General features: G+C 31.1%; 1 long non-coding RNA gene across 4 annotated transcripts; it reads right to left on the minus strand.

The window, feature by feature from the left end:
* Positions 1-4,961: 4,961 nt before the first annotated feature.
* Positions 4,962-8,383, minus strand: LOC145167171 (uncharacterized). Of its 4 annotated transcripts, none has more exons than XR_013740975.1 (8): positions 8,068-8,383; positions 7,798-7,945; positions 7,471-7,656; positions 7,237-7,329; positions 6,980-7,085; positions 6,807-6,909; positions 6,659-6,723; positions 4,962-5,144 (listed from the first exon to the last, which is right to left on the minus strand). It is a non-coding gene; the product is annotated as an uncharacterized LOC145167171 (long non-coding RNA). The 4 variants fall into 4 exon arrangements; XR_013740974.1 differs by having other exon boundaries at positions 4,962-5,611; XR_013740976.1 differs by lacking the exon at positions 4,962-5,144 and having other exon boundaries at positions 6,071-6,723; positions 6,980-7,060.
* Positions 8,384-10,168: the final 1,785 nt, after the last annotated feature.

Here is a 10,168-nt window from a genome sequence, read left to right on the forward strand (position 1 = left end):
CAGCTAAAAACTCGAATTTTAGATCGAGTGATTTTTAGCCGACACGACCTAAACGATAATCGAAGGTCTCGTAAATAGTAGCACAACGGTAAAAAGTCTGACGAAAACGGACGTCGGATGAAGAAGTTATGAATTTTTAACGGATTTACCAGTCCCGGTCTGTTAAAAATAATAATATAAAAATTAAATCAAAATTAGCCGACGAAGTCTACACGGAAGTTGTAGAGCGTAATTTTACCTATGCGTGCATATAAAGAACGTCAAAAACGGATCCCGTATGCAAAAGTTACGGATTTTAGAAGGTCGGGGCACAATTTCCGAGAAATCTCGCAAGGATAATGTCACACCCCGCTAAAGCGGAAACACAGGGCGTGGCAGTACAAAGGGTTTCATCGCAAAAGTTAAAAGACAACACCAACCATAGTATTAAAAATCATTACAAATTCACAATGGGTTTGAACAACTTTTAAAAGAAATTACAATGTAAATTGAAATACAACACATGCGAATGCTCCTAAAAGTGAAGTGTCCCTAAGTGCCACTTACTCGATGATTCCTGAAAAAGCATGTAAAACGAGCGTCAACTATAAAAATAGTTGGTGAGTACTCACAGATAAACAAAATAATACTGGTTCCATGAATTGAAATCAAAGTTTTGATAAAAGTTTCCAATAATAAAAGTATATTGTTAAAATGAGTAAATAAGTTTGTAAAAACAAAGTTCTTTGTCATCATTAGAGATAAGGTATGTTGCCCAAATAAGATGCAACATTCATATTCTCATGGAAGATAAAGTTTGTTACTCAAACGAGTAAACAAGTTTCATTGCTAAAATGAGCAATCAATTTCGTTGCTACAAGGAGCAAACAATTTCATTGCTAAAACATGTATATAAGTTTTCAGTAATAACAGTTCGTTGTTGTAATGAGAAACAAAGTTCATTGCTATAATTAATAAACAAGTTTATTGCTATAATAAGTAACGAGTTTGTATGTGTATGAGCAAACAATGAGTCTCAACCAAACCTATGACTGAAGCCCTATCAAGATCTATGCTTATCGTTCCATAGATGAATATGGTATCATGCACTCCAGCAATAGGGCGAGTGAGGAGTTGTCAATTCCTAATAGCGCTATCCATAATGACCAGTGGCTCAAAGAGTTAATGGTTAGAGATAAGGGAAGGGCCTTAGTACGATAAGTTCTCATGTTCCGTGTTGCATAGACATACATAGAGAGACATAGCAATAAACTAGCAATCATGTTTGATACAAATCAGTTTAAATACAACATTCAAATAATAGTTTTTCGGGACATGCTTTTCCACCCCAAAACATAAAAACTGAAAATAGGGGAGTGCATGAATACTCACTATGCATTGAGATGATGCAAATGATGCCTTGAACTACGTTCCACGTGTACCACTACCAATTCCTACAATAATGGTATTCGCTAGTGAGTCTCTAATCGAAATCTAACACTAGTATACTTACTACTACAATAGAATTATGCCAATAATGTGTCAAAATTTAATATTGATAAGTTACAAACATTTTTCTGTGGAAATTAAGTTTCAAAGAATCAATTGTTATATAACAATTTAAGTGGAAAATTTCCATTATTGCAATGTTAATATTTAACATTTTAGAGGTGTTCCAATGATTAAATATTCAAAACTAAATCAATTTAGTTCTAAACTTTCCCAAACTTTGCATTTAAGTTTTAATTGAAGTCAAAGACCTTAAGATAAATTTTCTTGAATTTTTGATTTGTCTGACTATTTTTCACGATTTTAGTTTCTTGAATAACCATAAAATCATGAAAAATACTAAACAGTTAATAAAAATTACCAAACTTCAGATTTTGGTTCTAAATGTACTAAAAGACTTTTAGATAAATTTTCATGGATTATGAATATGTATAACCATTTTTCACATATTTAATTCTCTAAATAGATACAAATTCATGAAAAATAGAAATCAGTTACGAAAATACCCCAAACTTTTTATAACAATGTCATTACACATACTTAAGCTGGGAAAATATAAAAAGGGGTTTCTAAACTGTTTAACCCAATTTTATGATTTTTATGCATTTATTCTAATAAAAATGGGGATAAATAGAAAACAGTTTCCAAAATTGCCCAAAATTTTTGTAACACTTTTATTATACATGTAGAAGCTGTGAAAAATATAAAAGATATTTTTCAATTAGTCTTTCTATTTTTCTTTGTTTTATCCTCTTACATAATCATTAATTGGAGAATAATTATTAAACAGTTAAAGTAAATTACCAAAATTTTTGTACACTTCATTTACAGAGAAAATAATCTGGGAAAAATACCAAATGTGGTTTTTATATACTGAAATCCGATTTTGTGTATTTAAGTGTATTTAATCTTAGAAAATAGGAGAAAAATAGTATACAGAAGGGAAAAGTCATCAAAAGTTTTATGTAGCCTCCTAATGTACTACAAGGTGTTCTGGTAAACTTTTATGAATTTTGGATAAGCATAACTATTTTTCCTGTTTTTAGTCCATAATATACACAAAAATCGGGGAAAAATAGGAATACATTATGAAAAATTCTGAAAATATTTTTCTAAGTCTTCCACAGAGAGTATAAGCTGCGAAAATTATTATATAACCTTTTCAAATTATCTAAAGCGGTTTTATGATTTATTGGGGCTAAATTCAAAACCATATTAAACAGTAACAAAAATCGATGAAACTTAATGAGGGATCATTATTTAGCATAGGGGTCGTCCACGAATTTAACTCGGATTTATAGTCCCCAGAAAGTATTTTATATGATTTATTGCCCTATTTTCTTGCATTACTTATAATAATTCTAGAAAAATGAATTATTTTCTGGAAATTTACAGATCATCTTATTTTGTTGATGGGAATCTAGGAAAAATCGGATTTGGTCAGAAAAGGAGTTTTAGATATTTATTTGGAAATAAATCCTTCATGAACATATTTGAAAGCTTTTAACAACATACTTTGATGATCTAGCATATTAGCTTGAAGATCATCACATGCATGTTGGTTTGAAGATCATTCATGAGTTTGAAATGTTCAAAAATCGTTTTTGATAGAAAACATAGGGTGCATGTGGTGTTTTTCCACCAAAACATATATAAAAGTGCATTTCCATGGTTTTGACTTAGGTTTAGGTCATGGATCTTCACCATTTTGTAACATGCAAGATGTTTTTGGTGAAAATCTACCACCATCATCATCAAAACTGAAGTGAATGAATATTCACACAAATTTTCTAAGAGAAAGGTGTAGAAGAAGAAGGAAATGCAAGAAAAACCTTGAAAACATGGAGGAAAATGAAAGGAAATCGTGTTCTACCTTAATGAACACCACTAGATGATGAAGATTTTGAGTTTGAGGTGTGTTCTTGGACTTATTCTCTGGAAAATTTCGTGGGTATAGAGAAATGAAGAGAGAAATGGAGTGGTGGTGATGAAGAGTGTGAGAGAGAATGAGGGGTAGAGTGAGAGAGAAGATGGAGTGTGAGGGTGAAGTGAATGATTAAAAATTTTGGGAAGAGGGTGCCTAGCAAAGAGGGGGGACGAATTTTGATGAGGAAAGAGGTTCCCTCACTCTTCCATTTTTATAAAATTCTAATTATTTTATAAAAACACCAAATTTTTATAAAATATGCACCTTAATATAGTTTTTACTCATAAAATATTGATTTTTGACTTATAAATTAAGGGTAAATGTTAATGACTTAAATTTTTATTTCCTTGATTATATTTCCTTGAATTTAATTATTTTAAGATAATATTATAAGTTTCATAACTAATTTTATAAAATTCTTGATGTTAAACTTTATAAAATTTAGGTTTTAGGGCTTTTAGGGTTTTGGAGTTTAATAAACTTTGAATATCAAAATAAATTGAATATTTGAGACTTCAAATTATCTTATGGTATTATAACTCTTTTATAGTTATAAATAATGTTTGTAATTTATTTTTATCGGTTTATTGGCATTCTATGTAGTGATTCCGAGATTCAAGCGAAATTGAGGAATTAAGTATACTAGTCTTAGTCTTCAACTTTGACTTAAGTTTCTATGAGACTCTGACCTAATTTCTACCACTAGGTAAAGTGCATGATGTGTGTATATGATTCATGAAAAGGTGTTCGAGTCAAAGAGTGACCTAAATATGGATATTCACTACAGTTAAGTAGTTGTAGAATTCACATATGAAGTACCGAATTTTTTTATAAAGGGTACATCTACAAAGTACCGTACAATAATAAATAAAACATATTAATATATACAAAACTCACAACAGTATCGACTGAGGCGTTAAGAGTGCAGAGTTTCATTACTTCTAGTAGTCGTCCTAACAATAGAACACCGCCACATAACTTACTCGTAACAAGAACATTCAGTTAGAAAGGGGCCTATAATGCTAACCTTATGATTCCTCGGTAGATACATCAGGGATATATATTAATCGTATCCGACAGGTAGTAGGATGTGTGCTTTCCGCTTCATTTCCTGTTCCTTGTTTGGTTGTGGGCATAGAGCAGATTCACACAATCTACTATCTATTTGATCTTAGCTATATATATATATATATATATATATATATATATATATATATATATATATATATATACTAGCCGTTTACCCGCGCCAAGCGACGGGTGTAAATAGTTTTTTCAAAAATCAGTTTCTAGAGACGATTAGATATTTTGCGCAAATAGTTAGGACATCTAAACAATTATCAATAAACGATTAATGCATACTTCAAAATTCTAATATTTTAGGACCGGTATTTCCTTTACTAACATTGTATGTTTGATTTCATTTTGTTGCACTTATTAATTCATAGCGATTTTGTTAATTAATTTATACTAGGGTTTAAATATTTTTTCTTAAAATGTTAATCGTAAAAAGAAATGATTAATAAAAGTATAACCAAAATAAATATATTCAATAACCACATCTAACTTTTATTAATTTTTCTTCTATGGTTCAACTTAAAAAATAAAATTAGAATATCAAAATCATAATATACAATGGCATATCCCATACCACATTGTTTCTTAAATCAACATCCAACATCTTCTGCCCAATGTGCTTCCAGATGTTTCTTAAATCAACATCCAATGTCTTTTGCCCATGTGTTTACAAAGTAAAATACATAAATAAGATAAAATAAATCGAAACTAATACAATGTTGTAAAATAAAATTTGAAAGCTAGAATACTCAAATACCAATCAATTGATAAATAGGATAAATGCAAGATACAATAATAGCAACGTACATTCATTAAAAGTGCTTAACTTGGGTGGAGTTTTCTACAGAGGGGTGCTTGCATTCTAGTTTATTCCAAAACTCACTTTCAATAGGCTTAAGAATGGCGCTCATAAATGCAGTCAAAACATTGGTGGTGTTGTTATCATCCAAAGTGGTGTTAAAAACTGGATCCAAAGTGGTGATTCATTTGGTTGGAAGTCATTTTCCAAAACTTTAGAAAATTTCAATTATTAATAACAATATGTTCAAAGTATATGAAGTATTTATCCCCGATAGCAAGCTTAACCTCTTTCATAATATATACATGAGTTGCATACGACTGCACCACATAGTTGTGTTAGTCTACTGGAATTCAAATTGAAATTTTGTAACAGATTTTATCAAAATAAATTAATTTTATATCGTAATAGCAAGCTACTTCCAATTTAGCAACATATAAATGGTTATTTTTGATAATTTTGCCCTTCTATTTTTTTCAATATATAAAATGATGGTATTTTGTTCTTTTGGTAATAAAATAACAAAATTGAATTCCATTCACCCTCAATAAAGATTGGTGAAATCCAAATCTTTCACACGACTCCTTTTGAAAGATAGTTACTCTAAAAATAACTCTTGTTTGATATTAGGCATTCTGATGCTCAAAACAAAAATAACACAGCTTAATAAAAACAATCATAGCACCAACAAAAATCCTATCAACAATGTTGTTTTGTACTTATTTTCTATAGTTCATTGTAAAGGTTTTTTTTTTTTTGGGGGGGGGGGGGGGGGGGGGGGGGTAAATACTTAGAAAACAAACAGAAAATCTATTGTTGTTAAATTACAAGGATATTTTCTTGCCAACTTTACATTAGTAAGGAAAATATGCAGAAAATCCGATTTTTTGAAGTCCAATGTTATTTTCAAAAGTTGTTTTTGTAATTTTCATTTTTGAAAAACTGCTAAAAATCCGATTTTCTGAAAATACCATGCTATTTTCTACATGTTTTCAAAAAGTTTTTTCGTTAGTTTTCATTTTTTCTAGAAAATATGCAGAAAATCCAATTTTCCAAAAGTATAATGTTATTTTATGAATAGTTTCTATGTTTTTGTTGTAAACTTTTGTTTTTTTTTTTCTGAAAAATAAGTAGAAAATCCAATTTTCTAAAAGTACGATGTTATTTTTTGCATATTTTCAAAAACTCTTTGGGTATTTTTTTTTGGAAAATATGCAGAAATCCCATTTTCTAATAGTAGAATGATATTTTCTGCATAATTTCTAATATTCTCTTTTTTTGCAATTTGCATCTTCTCCTAGAAAATATTATAAAAAATGAACATTAGAGTGAAAAAAATATTCAGATACATAAGATAGATTTCAAACCTTTTTGTTCAAGCATTTAAGTTTGTAGCATGTAGCATGTAGCCCGACCTCTAACCATGTCCTGGCTGAAAAATCATAAAAAAGCGAAGTTAATATCAAATCTTCAAAAAATTGAGTTAAATAAAAAAAGACAATGTGATTAACCTACATTTGGTAAATGGTGAAAGTAAGAAAAAGTTCCTCATCTGTAGGAATAACGGCATTTCATGAACAAAATCACACCATCAAATCTTCAAAGAAGTTAAAGTAACCTTTTGCAAGAACCAAAAACCAAAAATAAAGTTGTTTTCTCAAAAAACAAGAAAATAAGAGAATTTTTACCTGTACTTAGAAGCACCTAGTACCTAGCAAAGAAAGATTTATGATGTGGAATTTGTCCAACCGACAACCAAAATGACCAATCTGATTTAGTAATAGAACGAAAAACCTAAACAACCATAGTAACATGTAAACACTAAATAATAAAGACCATAAAAGAATCAAAACCAATATGACAGTACACAAATTATGATTTTTTCAGTTTATCAACAATAAGCTATTAAATGATAAACATATATATAGTGTATATTCGTTCTTACCTGATGAAAAAATCACAAAGAGACAAAGACCGCCCGTCACAGAAGTTTCCAAAAATAGATTTAGGGTTATTTCATCTTCCATCCACGCTGTCTCTACACTCCAAATATCATAAAAATTACTTGATACTTTTACAATTTTAGGTAAACAGAGTCACAGTATAGGAACATTAAGAATGGAGAAGCAAATTTAATTTATATTGGTGAAAACGCAGCTACAAGAAGGTTTTCTTTTACCGTTGCTTGAAAACATTAGCGGATTGGAGAGGGGCATCTGAATCATGAACAATGGATTAATGATGCAGACGGTAACAATTTCTTATTTCCCTCATGTATCCTCGCCCTCTGTTAACTTGTATATGCATAGATATCTAATCTTTTTTACCTCCTCCAAATTCAAGGCTCCAAGTCCAATTTGGGATCCTGGTAGGGGGTTCATTAACGGAGATGAGGGTGGTTGTTCAGACGTAATGACAACAAAAGACGATCGATTTCAGGTTGAGTAACCAAAACAAATTTTTTTGAGTTAGGAAAGGAGAAAGGGTGAGATTTTTTTGTTCTTACCTAGAACTGATGGCTGGAAGAGTTTAATAGTGACGGTGGCGGCGACTGGCGGTCGTTGTTGTTCTTCCATAGAAATGGATTGGTGGTGGTCAATGGTAGTCTTCAAAAATCCCAAAAAACACCAGATATGGAGGTCTTTGTGGCGGTTCTGTAGGTGGAAATAACATCATCAACCATAATTTATAAGTAGTAATAGACCTACAACTCAAACCGAGCAAAAGAAACTCACACAGATACATGAAGAGAAGCGGGGAAGGGACATCAACTTACCGATGAAAGCTCTAGGACGTAAGATTTGTAGTTGCTCTTTCCCTTGCCCTAGATTTAGAGAGAAAACGTGGATGATAGGAGAGAGAAACAAAATGAGGCAAGCCAACGGAAATTGAAATGGGTGTTAGGGTTTTTAAATAGATTGTTGAAGAGAGCTTAACTCAAATTCAAATTTTGAATAAAATCTAGATTGAGTTGTGCGATGGTAGTGTTTCAAATAGCCACTCTCTTATGTTCAGTGTTTTAAACTACTGTTGGGCGGATGATAGAGAAAGAACAGGTCAAGATAAGGAGAGAAAGGAAACAGATAGGTGAGGCTTGGTCAAATACATGCGAGGCTCAGTCAAACATAAGTAAAAAAACGAAGCTGTGATCAAATTGGTCGTGTTTGACCGAGTAAAGGGCTGAAAGTAAGGAATATCGGTTCAAACACCCGCCTTGACTTTTTCCATCAATTTTTATCTTGATTGTTTTCATTGACCAAAAGATTTTTTAATGCATTAACTCGTTGTACAAATAGCATTATAGCCTTGCACCTCTTAATTTTCAGCCTTTGACCAAATATGTATATTAAGGTATAATATATATATATATATATATATATATATATATATATATATATATATATATATATATATATATATTATGTATACACCAAGTAATCATAGGGAGTAACAGGTATGGGTCAGGTCATAGTATACAAATTCAGTAAACCGTTTTCTAGTACAAAACATACTTTTCAGATAGAACATTAAGTTGGCTAAACTAGAAACTTATCCGTAAAAGGGTTTAATCCATTTTATTAAACCAGTATCACATAAAGGACCTTTAGTGGTTAATTCTATAATACCTTAGTTTATACATCAGGGTTATATATAATCAAATATCTGATAGGTAGTTGGATGTGTGCTTTCTGCCTCATTTTACGTTCCTTGTTTGGTTGTGGGCTTAGGGCAGATTCACACAATTAACTATCTGTTCGATATTAGATTATATATAGCTAGTATAAACTAAGTGATTATAGAAGGAACTATTGTGGTTACCATTTTTACTAAAGGAAATATATGATTTTCTTAAGAAATGTTTTCATCAAATAATGGAACTATTACAGCTAACTCCGTGAGTACCAAGTGAATACGACAGAGTTGTATGCAATGAAGATCTAACATACAATGGGATGTGTGCTTTCCGACTCATTTCCTGTTCCTTGTTTGGTTTTGGGCTTAGGGCAGATTCACACAGTCGATTGTCTGTTTGATCTGGATTGTATATAACTTGTATCCATTTAGTATTCATAGAAGGAATTATAGAGTCATTTTTACTTATATTTCATCACATCAGAAGATATAGGTTTTTCTGGAGGTACAGGCGAACTTTTCTAAAAGAACTTACAACTTACTTTTCATCACCTAAATACTTATGAACTCACCAGCTTAAATGCTGATATACTCTTTCAAAATAACTTGTATTCTCATGGAACTAGTAGACAGTTACGCGCACTGGGATTCATAAGATGGAGCATATAGCTTCATGTCTTGTTTTGTTATTTACTTTGGAGTCAATATTTTGTGAATCTAATACTTTGTAAACAATTTAATATTAATGAAATGGTTATTTGTTACTTCGATTACAATGATGCATGTGTTGTGATACTAAATATGACGTCCTCCGCCCCGTAACGTTTCCGCCGTTCCGGTTTGGGGGTGTGACAGATTGGTATCAGATCATTGTTTATAGTGAACTAAGTATATCAACCTATAAAAGATATACACCTATAAATGCAATGGGGCCGAAGTGCTCTGACTAAAAGTATATTTTAAAATGTAACAATATTTTTATAAAAATATACATACATGCTTATACATATATACATACTAGAACAAGTATCACAAGAAGAACAGAACAGAAGTATTTATAGGTTGAACACTACGGTCAAACCTGGACAGTTATGTAATCATATCTGGGATCAATATAGCCTGATCAACTATGTTCATTTGAGATATGACCGACATGTGTTTGGGAGTGATGTGGTGTTAGTCTTAAAACTTACCTAACTCTATTCAAGGGACTTCTAGATCAGAACATAAAGTTAAAATACTAT

This window comes from Lactuca virosa, chromosome 3, assembly GCF_052849685.1.
Source record: "Lactuca virosa cultivar CGN04683 chromosome 3, Lactuca_virosa_CGN04683_v6, whole genome shotgun sequence".
NCBI lineage: Eukaryota > Viridiplantae > Streptophyta > Magnoliopsida > Asterales > Asteraceae > Lactuca > Lactuca virosa.